Source organism: Malania oleifera, chromosome 5, assembly GCF_029873635.1.
Source record: "Malania oleifera isolate guangnan ecotype guangnan chromosome 5, ASM2987363v1, whole genome shotgun sequence".
NCBI lineage: Eukaryota > Viridiplantae > Streptophyta > Magnoliopsida > Santalales > Ximeniaceae > Malania > Malania oleifera.
Window position 1 is genome coordinate 99,603,809 of NC_080421.1, and position 11,611 is coordinate 99,615,419.

Sequence of the window (11,611 nt, forward strand, 5' to 3'; positions counted from 1 at the left end):
AATAAAATATTAAATAATACTCTTATTAAGAAAAAATTTCTCAAACTAATGCTCACGTAATCTCGCAACTTTACGCTGCGAGATTTAAATTGATGAGCAAGTGGGAAGGTGACGCGTGGCACGGAACTGAGCAAATCTCGCAGCACTAAGCTGCGAGATTTAAAACTACCAGCGAGCGGGAAGGTGACACGTAGCACGGGGCTCAGAAAATCTCGCAGCACGAAGTTGCGACATTTAAAGTTCCAATGTTTGGGAAGGCGACACGTGGTAGAAATCTCGCAACTTGGTATTACGACATTTGTCTCTGAAATGTTGCGGCGTGTGACACGTGGAAAATCTCGCAACTCTATCTTGCGAAATTTGCTTCGTCTGCTCATTTTTCGCCCGAGCGCTCAAAAAACCATTTGCAAAGGGAGAAACAGTTGGCGATTGCAGAGAGGCAAAGATTGCAGGTGATCGTTCGCGAAGCTTGCAGGTGACCGTTTGAAGGCGAGGAAAGCTATTTAAGGGAGAAGATGGGGTAGGTATTTTTTTATTTAGCAAAAACGTGAATTTCATTATTTTACTTACTGAATTTGAATTTGTTGCATTTAGTTGGATTTATTTCATATCTTGGTTTGGATTTTTTCGATTCATAGTTGCATCTGGACGAAGGTTAATTTTAATTTATTTACTTTTTATTTTATTTTTTTTTCATGTTTTGCCTGTTCAATTTATTGCTCACATACATAATACTAAAATATTTTGTAATAATTAATAGGTGTAAATGTATATCTAATATGTGCATGTTAAAATTACTGTATATTGGCATGACATACATTTTGAAAAATTCGGATTCCCCATCTTCATATCTGTTTGCAACAATAATAATATTAATAAAATAGTTTTATTTTTTAAAAAATAAATTATTGTAATAAAATAAGAATGTTGTGATTTAGAGATATGTAAATCTACTCCATCATGTATTTTCATTGTATTAATATTTTTGTGCAACTAAAAATAGTCTTAAGTTCTAAGAGTCAATAATACTATAGGCAAAAATTAATTTCAACTACACTTGTATTTTACATTAATTAAGCTGCACCTACCTCAACTCCCAATTAACTTCAGCCTCCAAAAATTAAAACATATTTATTTAATTAAATAATTTATATTTATTGATGTGTTTTGGGACTAGTCAAATTTGGATCACAAAAAAATTGGAACATTTTTTTGGGGTAATATTTTTTGTTATTTAAAGTGAATAAATATATTTATTTATTTATTTATTTTATTATTATTCTTAATTAATAATAATAATAGGATGGACCGACCAAACAGTCTTAAGTTCTACAACTTAATAATATTATAGGCAAAAATTAATTTCAACTACATGTCTATTTTACATTAATTAAACTGCACCTACCTCAACTCCCAATTAACTTCAACCTCCAAAAATTAAAACATATTTATTAATTAATAATAATAATATTATTATTATTATTATTGTAATGACCAAAAATAATATATATATATATATATAAGTATATATAAAAGTATAAGTAAGGATAAAGGAAAGAAAAAAAAAAAAAAACTTAGTGCTTAAGTTTATGAGCAAAGCGGGAGAGGAAAGAAGAAAAAAAGAAGAAGTTTCACGCAACAAAGAAAGGAAAAAAAAAAAAAAAAACTCTCTCAGCTCACGCTCTCCACTCCTCTTTTCTTTACGATTTCGCGGCGGATTCTCGCCGAATTGAAAATCCGAGAATACCATTGAACTTCATTCTCTGCCACCGACATTTCTACCAAAGTGGATTTATCGTAAAAGCAACGTAGACATATCTCCTGGGGTAAGACAAATTTTTATTCTTGCTTCATTTTTTCTTAAATTTTAAGTCAAATTGACGATCGAATACCACCACGAGAATCTAGGGATGATTCTCTACAAATCTAACGAAGTGGATTTCTTGTGGGATCATTGTAGGAATAGCTCCAAAACTAGGATAAATTGGTTATTTAGAAATTAATTGTTATTTAATTATTGTAAATTAGGAAATGTCAAAATAATATTTTATTGGAGTTAATTTGATTGAATCAGGGTTCGGATGAGCATCGTGGGTATAATTTTAGGAGTCGCACAGGCGTGGTTCAGGGAATCAGGTAAGGGGGAATAAAATTATATCAGTATTTTATTAAGGTAAACCAATTATTTACGAGCATATGAAATTTATTATTTATCTATATGATTTTCAGAATAGCCTAATTACTGGAAAAATGATAATTTTGGTTTAAGGTTATATTTGGGATATTTGCTTATGATATTAAAATCGTGTGGCCTGAGAACAATTTCTTTCTAATAAATTGAATATGAATTTCTGTGATATTTGAGCTTGCATGAGGGGTTGTTTAGATGATTATGACATGATGAATGAATTTTTATGTTTGATTCCTGTGTGGGAATGTATTGATATGTTGGATACCTGTGTGATAATGCATTGATGCGTCTGTGTGAACTAACTGGTTTGGTTATTCGTATGCATCTCAATATAATGTTGGCATGAGGAGGTTGTTATATTGCCTAGATGTAATCATGATATGACATTGGCAGGTCGAGGAACTTGTCATATTGTCATTTATATGGGATAGGACATTGGTAGGTCGAGGAGCTTGTTCTACTGATGTATGACGGGTAGGTCATGGGGATTGGATACTGGTGAATAGTGGTGCCTATGTGGGCCACGTGTTGTGGAAGCTGGAGTGGTACCTATGTGGGCCACGTTATATCATGTGTGGATAATGGCGCATGTATGAGTCATGTTATGTACCCTCTGTGGGTAGTGGTGTCTGTGTGGGCCACGTTATATCCTGTGTGGATAATGGTGCCTGTGTGGGCCATGTTATGTATCCTCTGTGGGTAGTGGTGCCTATGTGGGCCACGCGTAGATAAGAAGTACGTAGGTGCCTGTGTGGGCCACGTATTGATATGTACGTAATTGCTATGTGTGGGCCACGTACTAAGGACATTGGTAGACGAAGTATAAGTTGCGTGATTCTTATGTGGATGTGTTTTGCATGTGAATTTAATTAAAACATAACAGTACTGGTATATCATATTGTAAATGCATGTGTGTGCATACTGTAAGGTAAACATACCACCAGAGGCTTGCTGAGAAAGGCGAGTGCTCTGCTAGGTAATTTCTTAGTATCTGTGCAAAGGGATGCTACTTATATAGGCGGGTAGACATCTCGATTCTCAAAAACCTTCGTCTTTAAAATAATAAAGATGTGTATACTGGCGGCGAGGTAATTCTTCACTTGAGGGCTTACTGAGTAAGGTGAGTGCTCTGGTAGGTAGTTTTTAATACCAGAGAAGAGGAAAACTACTTGTATGAGCGGGTAATCTTCCCTATCCTCTGAGACTTTTGCCTGCATAAAAATTATGTATTTGTGCATGTTGGATGTGTGTGTGATATTAGATGTCAATGATGTTATTAATGATACATTTTCTCAGTTGTTATTGATGTTATATGAGAAACAGTTTATTTTGATATATAAATATTAAAACTCATTTGTCACACACTGTTATAATTTATTTCACCCTTACTGAGAAGTGTCTCACCCTAGTGGATTAACAACTTTTCAGGTTCTTCTGGAGATCGGGTTTAAAGGCCTAGGCTGGGATTATTTTTTGTGGTTTCTTTTTGGGGTATTGTGAGATACTGATATATATATACAGATATATTTGTATTGGGTTATGTTTTAAATGTTGGTTGTGGATATGGATATCTGGATGTTATGGTGTTCGTTTTTGGGTTGTTATATAGAACTCTGGTATTTATTTGAGGTTACTTATTTATGTTCCGTTGCGTGCATGTTAATTATGGTATCAGATATAAGTGATTAGAACACGTGGCACCCGGGCCCCATTGGCGGGTTTCGGGGCGTCACAATTATTATTCCAACTAATTAAGTTTTCAAGTAGAGGATGTTCCCACAATTAGAGACACTTCACTAGACATTACCACATTTTGAGAAATAAAGGTAAATTGCTAGCAGTTGTTTGCGTCAGTAGTAAATTAGAATCATATGTCCCTTGAATTTATATTTCTATTGTCCGTCATCTCGATGGTGTTGTATTAGCAATGTCGACTTCTTTATTCATCTTCACAGCATAAACAATTACCGCTATTTTCTATATTAATTTAACTAAATATATATAACAATGAGCAAGTATTTTGTTTTATGAACAAACATTCACAACTACTCTCATGCTTATTCCTCAATTGCAAACAAACCCCTGTAAAGCCAAATTTAGATCTTATCTATCACGCCCCGAACCCGGAAATGGGACCCAAGGGTGAATTTAGTAACCTAACCTATCTCCGTATCAATTTAAAACATACATGATACCACATACAAGAAGGGTCCGACCCCATGGGGTGAACGGATGCCCTACATACACACATACAATCCTCTATACTCATCAACATACGCAGTAGAATACGGTCTTTCTATACATAAACTGTACCATACCAGAGTCTATAACATACAAGATTATACATTCCCTACAATACCATACATACTACGAGTGTCAACAAAATCTATCACGACCACCCGGTTACAAAACTCGTACCTATCAGGTACTAGTGGTAGCTAAGTACACCCCCCGCTTCTGGATGCTAGGATGCTAATTTCGGCTACCCGAAGGACCTGAAAAACATTTGTATATATTCGGGGTGAGACACCTCTCAGTAAGGGAGAAAACAGGTTATATCAGTGTGTGGCATACCAGTGTCATTTTCATACTTTATAACACATTCATACGATACAGTTTGAACCAATACGTACAGTTTCAAAACAAGTTCCATACATTTCCATACAATTCCATATAGTTCCAATATTTTCACAAAATCATTCTAGTTCATACGATACTCAAATATATACATACATACATATGGTCAGTGTCGTCACACTACTCACAACTAAACAAGTCACCTAGTCTCACAGCGGTTACGTTCCAACACATTAAACAACAAAGGTTTCTGACTCAGGCCCAATAGTGAATCCATTACTCCATATGCAACTACACAAGGTCACCTGGTCTAACCCGATTACGTTACCATGTGCAAACTACGCTACGTCAACCTAGGGCCACTGTGGTCCATTGCTACATTCGGTGACCAGCCGAATCATACTGGTGATATTTCGCACCCCGGATATAGAGCCGGCCACTCTTGGTGATATTTCACACCCCGAATATAGAGCCGGCCACTCTTTCCCACGGTAGTTAGCCGTTATAGGGCACATCATACGGTAATTAGCCGCCCCTAGCCGTTTTTCACAAAACCTGGAATCACTTTGGAACTCACGTCCCTATATATTTCAGCGTACGGTAATAAGCCGCCACATAGCTGTTTTTCACAAATATCTAGAACAATATACATACATACACACATACCACACTTATTTGGTTTACGGAAAATCATATCGTTTACAATTTCAAGTATACAGTTTAGGCAAATATGGATTACGGTCACCTCAATAATACAGTTTAAACAACATAAACGGTTTTCCAATCAAATAAGAGATGATACCCGAAATCCCCAATTTTTCTGAAAACTGTAACCCGAAAATCCCATGTTTTTACCCGATAGATTTCCCCAAATAAGTAGCCAAAACATACATATGATCGTAGCCTACAGGCTTATCGATCCTGATTTCAAAAATGAGCTAATATAAACAGAATCCCCTTACCTCAACCCGAAACCAAACCATGAACTCTACGGCTCTCAAAACTACGAACCGAGACTCCGAAATCTACAAACCACAGTACTAAACATACTTACGATCCATACTACTATACATATACCGAATCAGAAATGAAAACCGAGCCTTACCTCGATTTTGGCCCGAAACCCGAAAATGCTCGAATCAAGATTTCGATCCACAGAAGTTGTAGAGAATCCCTCCACGATCCTCGTGGTAACCTTAGATTTCCAATTCTATTAACGACCGGCGAGGAAATCTAGAGAGAGAGTTTAGAGAGAGAGAGAGAGAGAGAGAGAAACTTAATGAAGAAGAAAACCCAAATATCCCCTTTTTAAGCCTTTGACCCGCCCGATTTTTGTCAATGAAAAGTACCTTCATCGACGAAAAGTCAAGGATTTTGTCGCGGATGTCGGCAGCCTCATCAACGAAGTCTGATATTTAAAATTTTCTAGACCTCTCGGCTTCTCTTCATCAACGAACCTCTGAATTTCGTCGACGAAAAGTCTACTGCCTTCGTCGACGAAATCTGGCTTCGTCAACGAAATCTGCAGAAATTCCTTTTATATTTTTCGAGTTCTTACATTATTATTTTAAGTTTATTGTTATTTGACCAAACTCATAATCAACTAATCCATTTATTTAGAAAAATATGTTGTAAAAGAAATATTACCATTGTCATCATTTTTAGTTACGTAATTAACAAAACTCTTTCAAATAAAGGTATAACTATGAATAATGCATTGTGTTGTGCTTCAAAGGGTTAGCTAGGGTTCGTAAAAAAAAAATAGTGTTTCAATTTTTGTGGTTCATATTCTCTAACACATGATTTTTTTTCATCACCATTACTTTGTCAAACATTTTCTCATACAAGTAGTATTAGGAAAGTCACTTTTATTATAAGTATTAAAAATACGTTGTTATCAAGTGAATAATTCTTGGAAGATTGCATGCGCATGAACGTAGTGAAAATAATTCTTGATTACTATTGAATTAGCATATCACTTATACATACAATTGTTGTTTTGCGTAGGTCTTTTATCTTTCCTGAGCGTTGATCTAAATGGTAGGAAGTTCAAGCAGTACTCCGATGACGATATTGTTGTACATAGGGGGTCACATTATAACTAGACCAACCGGTGTTAGTTATAGTATTCAGCCAGTTTGACCTATTTGAATTGGTCATAGGTGTAAATTAACTAAATTGTATACAAAGATATACAAGTATTTGCATATTGATCCAAATCAATATGCATTGCGGGTAACCGCAAGACACCCGATTCAAGGGCATCATGATACTATCCTTTATAAAGCTGTTCCTATAATTGATGATTACGGTCTGCGCATTGTGTTGGATGCACACTGCGTAGGGACGACATATTTAACTATGCAATTATATGTCAAAAACATTCCTTACATGGGTGTCATCGCGAATGGGCAGACAGGAACGTCTGTTAAGCATGTGGTTGAAGCGAATGAAGAAGATGCAGATCCATACACGAGTACAGATGTTGGTGGGATGCCTGTTGTGGATATGAACGAATGTCCAGGATCGTCGTTCAAGCCGCACACGTACGAAAGATCTATTATTGACACGGATGATCATGGTGTTTACGAAGAAGTTCCAGCAGAACGACCAAAATCGTTGTTTGCCATTACGAACAACGCATTAGACGAGGGGATGAACATCACAAATGATGTTCATTTACGAGATGACACATACGAGCAGGAAATTGGTGAAGGGACGAACGATTTCCCCGATGATGTCGACCCACCCACCCGTGAAATGAATGATGCCACGTACAATGTCGAGTTTATGGACGAACCTCCTATGTATGGTGTAATTGACGTAGATGCTGCAGATTTTTCATGTGGTAAGGAGCTTCCTATACGGGTAACTCGTTGGGATGAATCGTCAGAACTGAGTAAAGGGATGCTATTCGGGTCGAAAGATCAGTTGATAGCGGTTGTACGAATATACCACGCTCGAACGCACCATGACTTCACATCGTGCAGTCGACTCCACTGTTATGGGTTGTTAGGTGTAAGAACTCTGATTTCGATTGAAGAGTGTGTGCAATGTATCGTCAAAAACACCAATTTTTCGAAATCAGTCAATATGGTGGTCCGCACATGTGTTTGAACGAACTTCTCTCGTAGGACCATAACCAAATCACGTCGTCCCTTATTGCTAGGGAGATCGTGAATATGAGAAAGGGTGATGCATCAACATCAATTGCTACATTGAAAGAGTTCATAGATCGTCGTTTCGGCTATTCCATCTCATATAAGAAGGTTTGGTTGGGCAAACAAAAGGCAATTGCCCAAGTATTCGACGATTGGGAGATGTCTTATCAGACTTTGCCTAGGTGGATAGAAGCAATGTGCGCGCATAATCCTGGTACTGTTGTCAAGTGGAGGTGGACTCCTATACTAGGTAGCGATTAGGCCGCAACATTTGTATCAGTATTTTGGGCGTTCGCAGTGTCTATTCAGGGTTTTCCCCACTATCCTCCTGTTATATGGGTAAATGAGACACACTTGTACGGTAAGTACAAAGGCAAACTCCTTATTGCGACGTGCCTAGATAAAAATAGGCAAATATTTCCCCTTGCATTCGCTATTGTGCAAGAGGAAAGTTTGGACACATGGAATTAGTTTTTGTGTTGTCTTCGTTCCATTACTGATAGGGACGACATTTGCCTTATATCAGATAGGCATCTAGGGATCCTAGCTGCAGTGCATCGCAATCCCGATTCGCAACCATTACGTGCCCACCACCGATCCTGCCTTCGACACATGGTCAGCAACTTTAGCATGAAAGTGCACAGTGTCAATCTTAAGCGTATGGCTGAGCGAGCGAGAAGGGAGCATCAGGTAAGAAAGTTTAACATGTGGATGGAGAGGATATTCGATGAGGGTGGGGAACCCGCGAAAACGTTTTTTGATCAGATCCCTCTTCATATGTGAACTCAGTGCCATGACGGTGGCAGAAGGTATGGGAACATGACGATTAACCTCGTCGAATGTTTCAACACCGTCCTAAAGGGCTCTCGTAGCCTCCCAATCACTGCCCTTGTGCAACTGACATTTTATCGCATTGCACATTATTTCAATAACCAACGAGAAGCTGCTCGTAACGCAATATCGGGAGGAAATGCATTCACTCCTCACATATTTCTAGCGATGGAAAGAAGGAAGTTGAAGGCGACCGGACATCGCGTGATGACGTTCAACCGGTCTAGGCATACTTTTAGCATCACGACTGCGCAGTTGGGACCTTATAAAGGAAACAACGTGCAAACTCTGCGCATTCAGGATATGCACGAATGCTCATGTGAGAAGTGGCAAGTGTCACACTTTCCATGCTCCCACCTTCTAGCTGCATGTGCGGAGACATGACTGAATGCTTTGTAATACGTTGAGTCATGTTGGAGCACTGCCAAATACTATGTGACATATGCAGCGGATTTTCATCCGATTATGCACGAGGCATACTAGCCAACATCCTCGTTGCCAACTATACAGGCAAATCCAGCGTATGCTTGACATAAAGGTCGTCCTAGGAGCTCCTATATACACAATGAGATAAACGCAAGGGAAGGTAGGAAGAGGAGCACGCGTAGTATATGTCATCAAAAAGGACATAATCGTACAAGGTGTCTGAGAAGGACCCAACCTGGGGATGCTTCTGGACCGTCGCGTTGATTTTGTAGGCAGTTTGGGACTCATTCAGACCCTTCTTCTTTTCTATATACTTATTCTAATGCGATGATGCATTTTGCAGGATTGATTCAGGGCCGTCTAATTCGAGCGTATTGATGATGGGTGATGATCACAGGGCCAGTCGAGCGTAGGCTGATGGGCACGCCAACCCCTTGTTCTGCCGAGGGGGCACACAGTTTGCGAAGCGCTGGTTGGAGGCAGACCACCGCATCATCTGCCTGATATGCGATGCGAGATTTTATGCCAATTATCGGATTACCCATATCCAACTCAATTGGCATCTCGTCATAACTTTGGTGGAGCGATGGAGACCTGAGATGCACACGTTTCACTTACCTCATGGCGAGGCAACCGTCACACTACAGGACATCACCGTTTATTCAGGTTGCTGATTGATGGGCGAGCCGTGACCGGTCGTACTGCCGGACCAGTGGAGGGACCTATAGACCGTCAGGGACAACTCACCCTACGTACTATGTGTGAGCATTTGTTAGGGGTTGTTCCACCTGACAGCAAGTTGGTTGGTGCATGCATCTGTATACGGTTCCTCGAGGGGAATGCGTTTCGTCAGCTCCCTACAGATGCAGATGCACGGACGATAGCATGCCACGCACGAGCCCACTTATTGCATTTGATCTGTGGGGTGATATTTTCTTATGTTTCGGGCAGCTATGCATATCTGATGTTCCTTCTACTCCTTGAGGACGTCGGAGCGTGTCACTCGTACAGTTGGGGGTCCGCTACTTTGACGTGGCTATACAGGGAGATGTGTCGCCTCGCTTAGCACTCGAAGACACAGATTGCGGGGGCCCCCTTCGCCTACTCCAAGTTTGGGCCTAGGAGATATTTCCTTCCTTCGCGCCTACGCGCCGAGGTTTCTTGCAGATTCAAAGGGGTTAGGACGGTCGTCCGGTTGATCCACTCCCACTCGCATACCAGTTAGTACCAACATCATCTATCCCTCATTCACTGTATAAGTACTACGAATACTAATTTGTAGTACATACTAGTCGTTACATTCGAAAACTTATGTTTCATCTTACACAGATGGAGGGACGACTTGAGGGCACCAATGGTTGTGCTTCACACATTGCCCTGGTACAGGTTCGAGTTGGACATGCACCGGGAGCATGAGGTATAAACCAATTAAAGTATAGCACATGGTATTCTCTTTCTTTCTTTCAGTTATTTATAGTTCGCTTAACTTTTGTTTATGTCTAAGTGCAATTCCTATGGATGCCTTACACGGCTGAGATTCTAGCCGACATGCCTCTTGACTATGTAGATGGGAGTGACTTGTGAGTAGCCCGAGTGCAACTCATATGCTTTCATATTATTGAGTGGTATCTCCCCGATCAAGTCATATGACAGTTCGAGTATCAACAGGGCATTCTTGACTGATTTCTGACGTCGAGGGTAGATATAGTTAGGGATGACCTCCACGACATGGATGGGCGCAGTCGAGGGGTCACAGACTGGTTGACTACGCACACGATATTCGTCACTATGTGGGAGCATCGGCGAGACTACATCATACCAGGAGTGGCGGAGGACGGTCCGATACGTCTAGATGACCCATACTTTACTTGGTATAGGTTCATCACACGCCGCTTCATCAACAGGACCGCTGTTGTATATTTGAGCCTCGTAAGAAGACTATAACCCACAATTCATTTTTTTATGTATAAGTTACGACTTGCATACGTTAATCAAATATTTTCATATCCTGCAGGCTGACATAGTCATTGAGGCAGACTAGATCTCGTCCGATTTTGCGATCCACTGATTGATGAGTGCTGCACTAGACCTCATCCACGAGGATGATCGATGGATCCCAGCACGAGGAGGTCGACCAGCTCCAATACAAGGAAAACGACATGCCTCCTCTAGTCGTCCAATGACTCCCATCTCCTCGCCACCGGTTGTACAGGCGGAGTACGTGTTCGGTCCGTCAGCACCGTATGTGCCTTCCACTACAGCTGATATTGCCGAACCGTCAAGTAGACTGGCTGACGCCCCATCTGACTCTGCTGCTACCCCATCGATGTCATTTTTATTGGATGATCTTTTCGATGGGGAGGAGGTCGATGCCCCGTTATGCCGCCTCATTCTCATCTTGAGACATCATATTAGTTCTCACCGC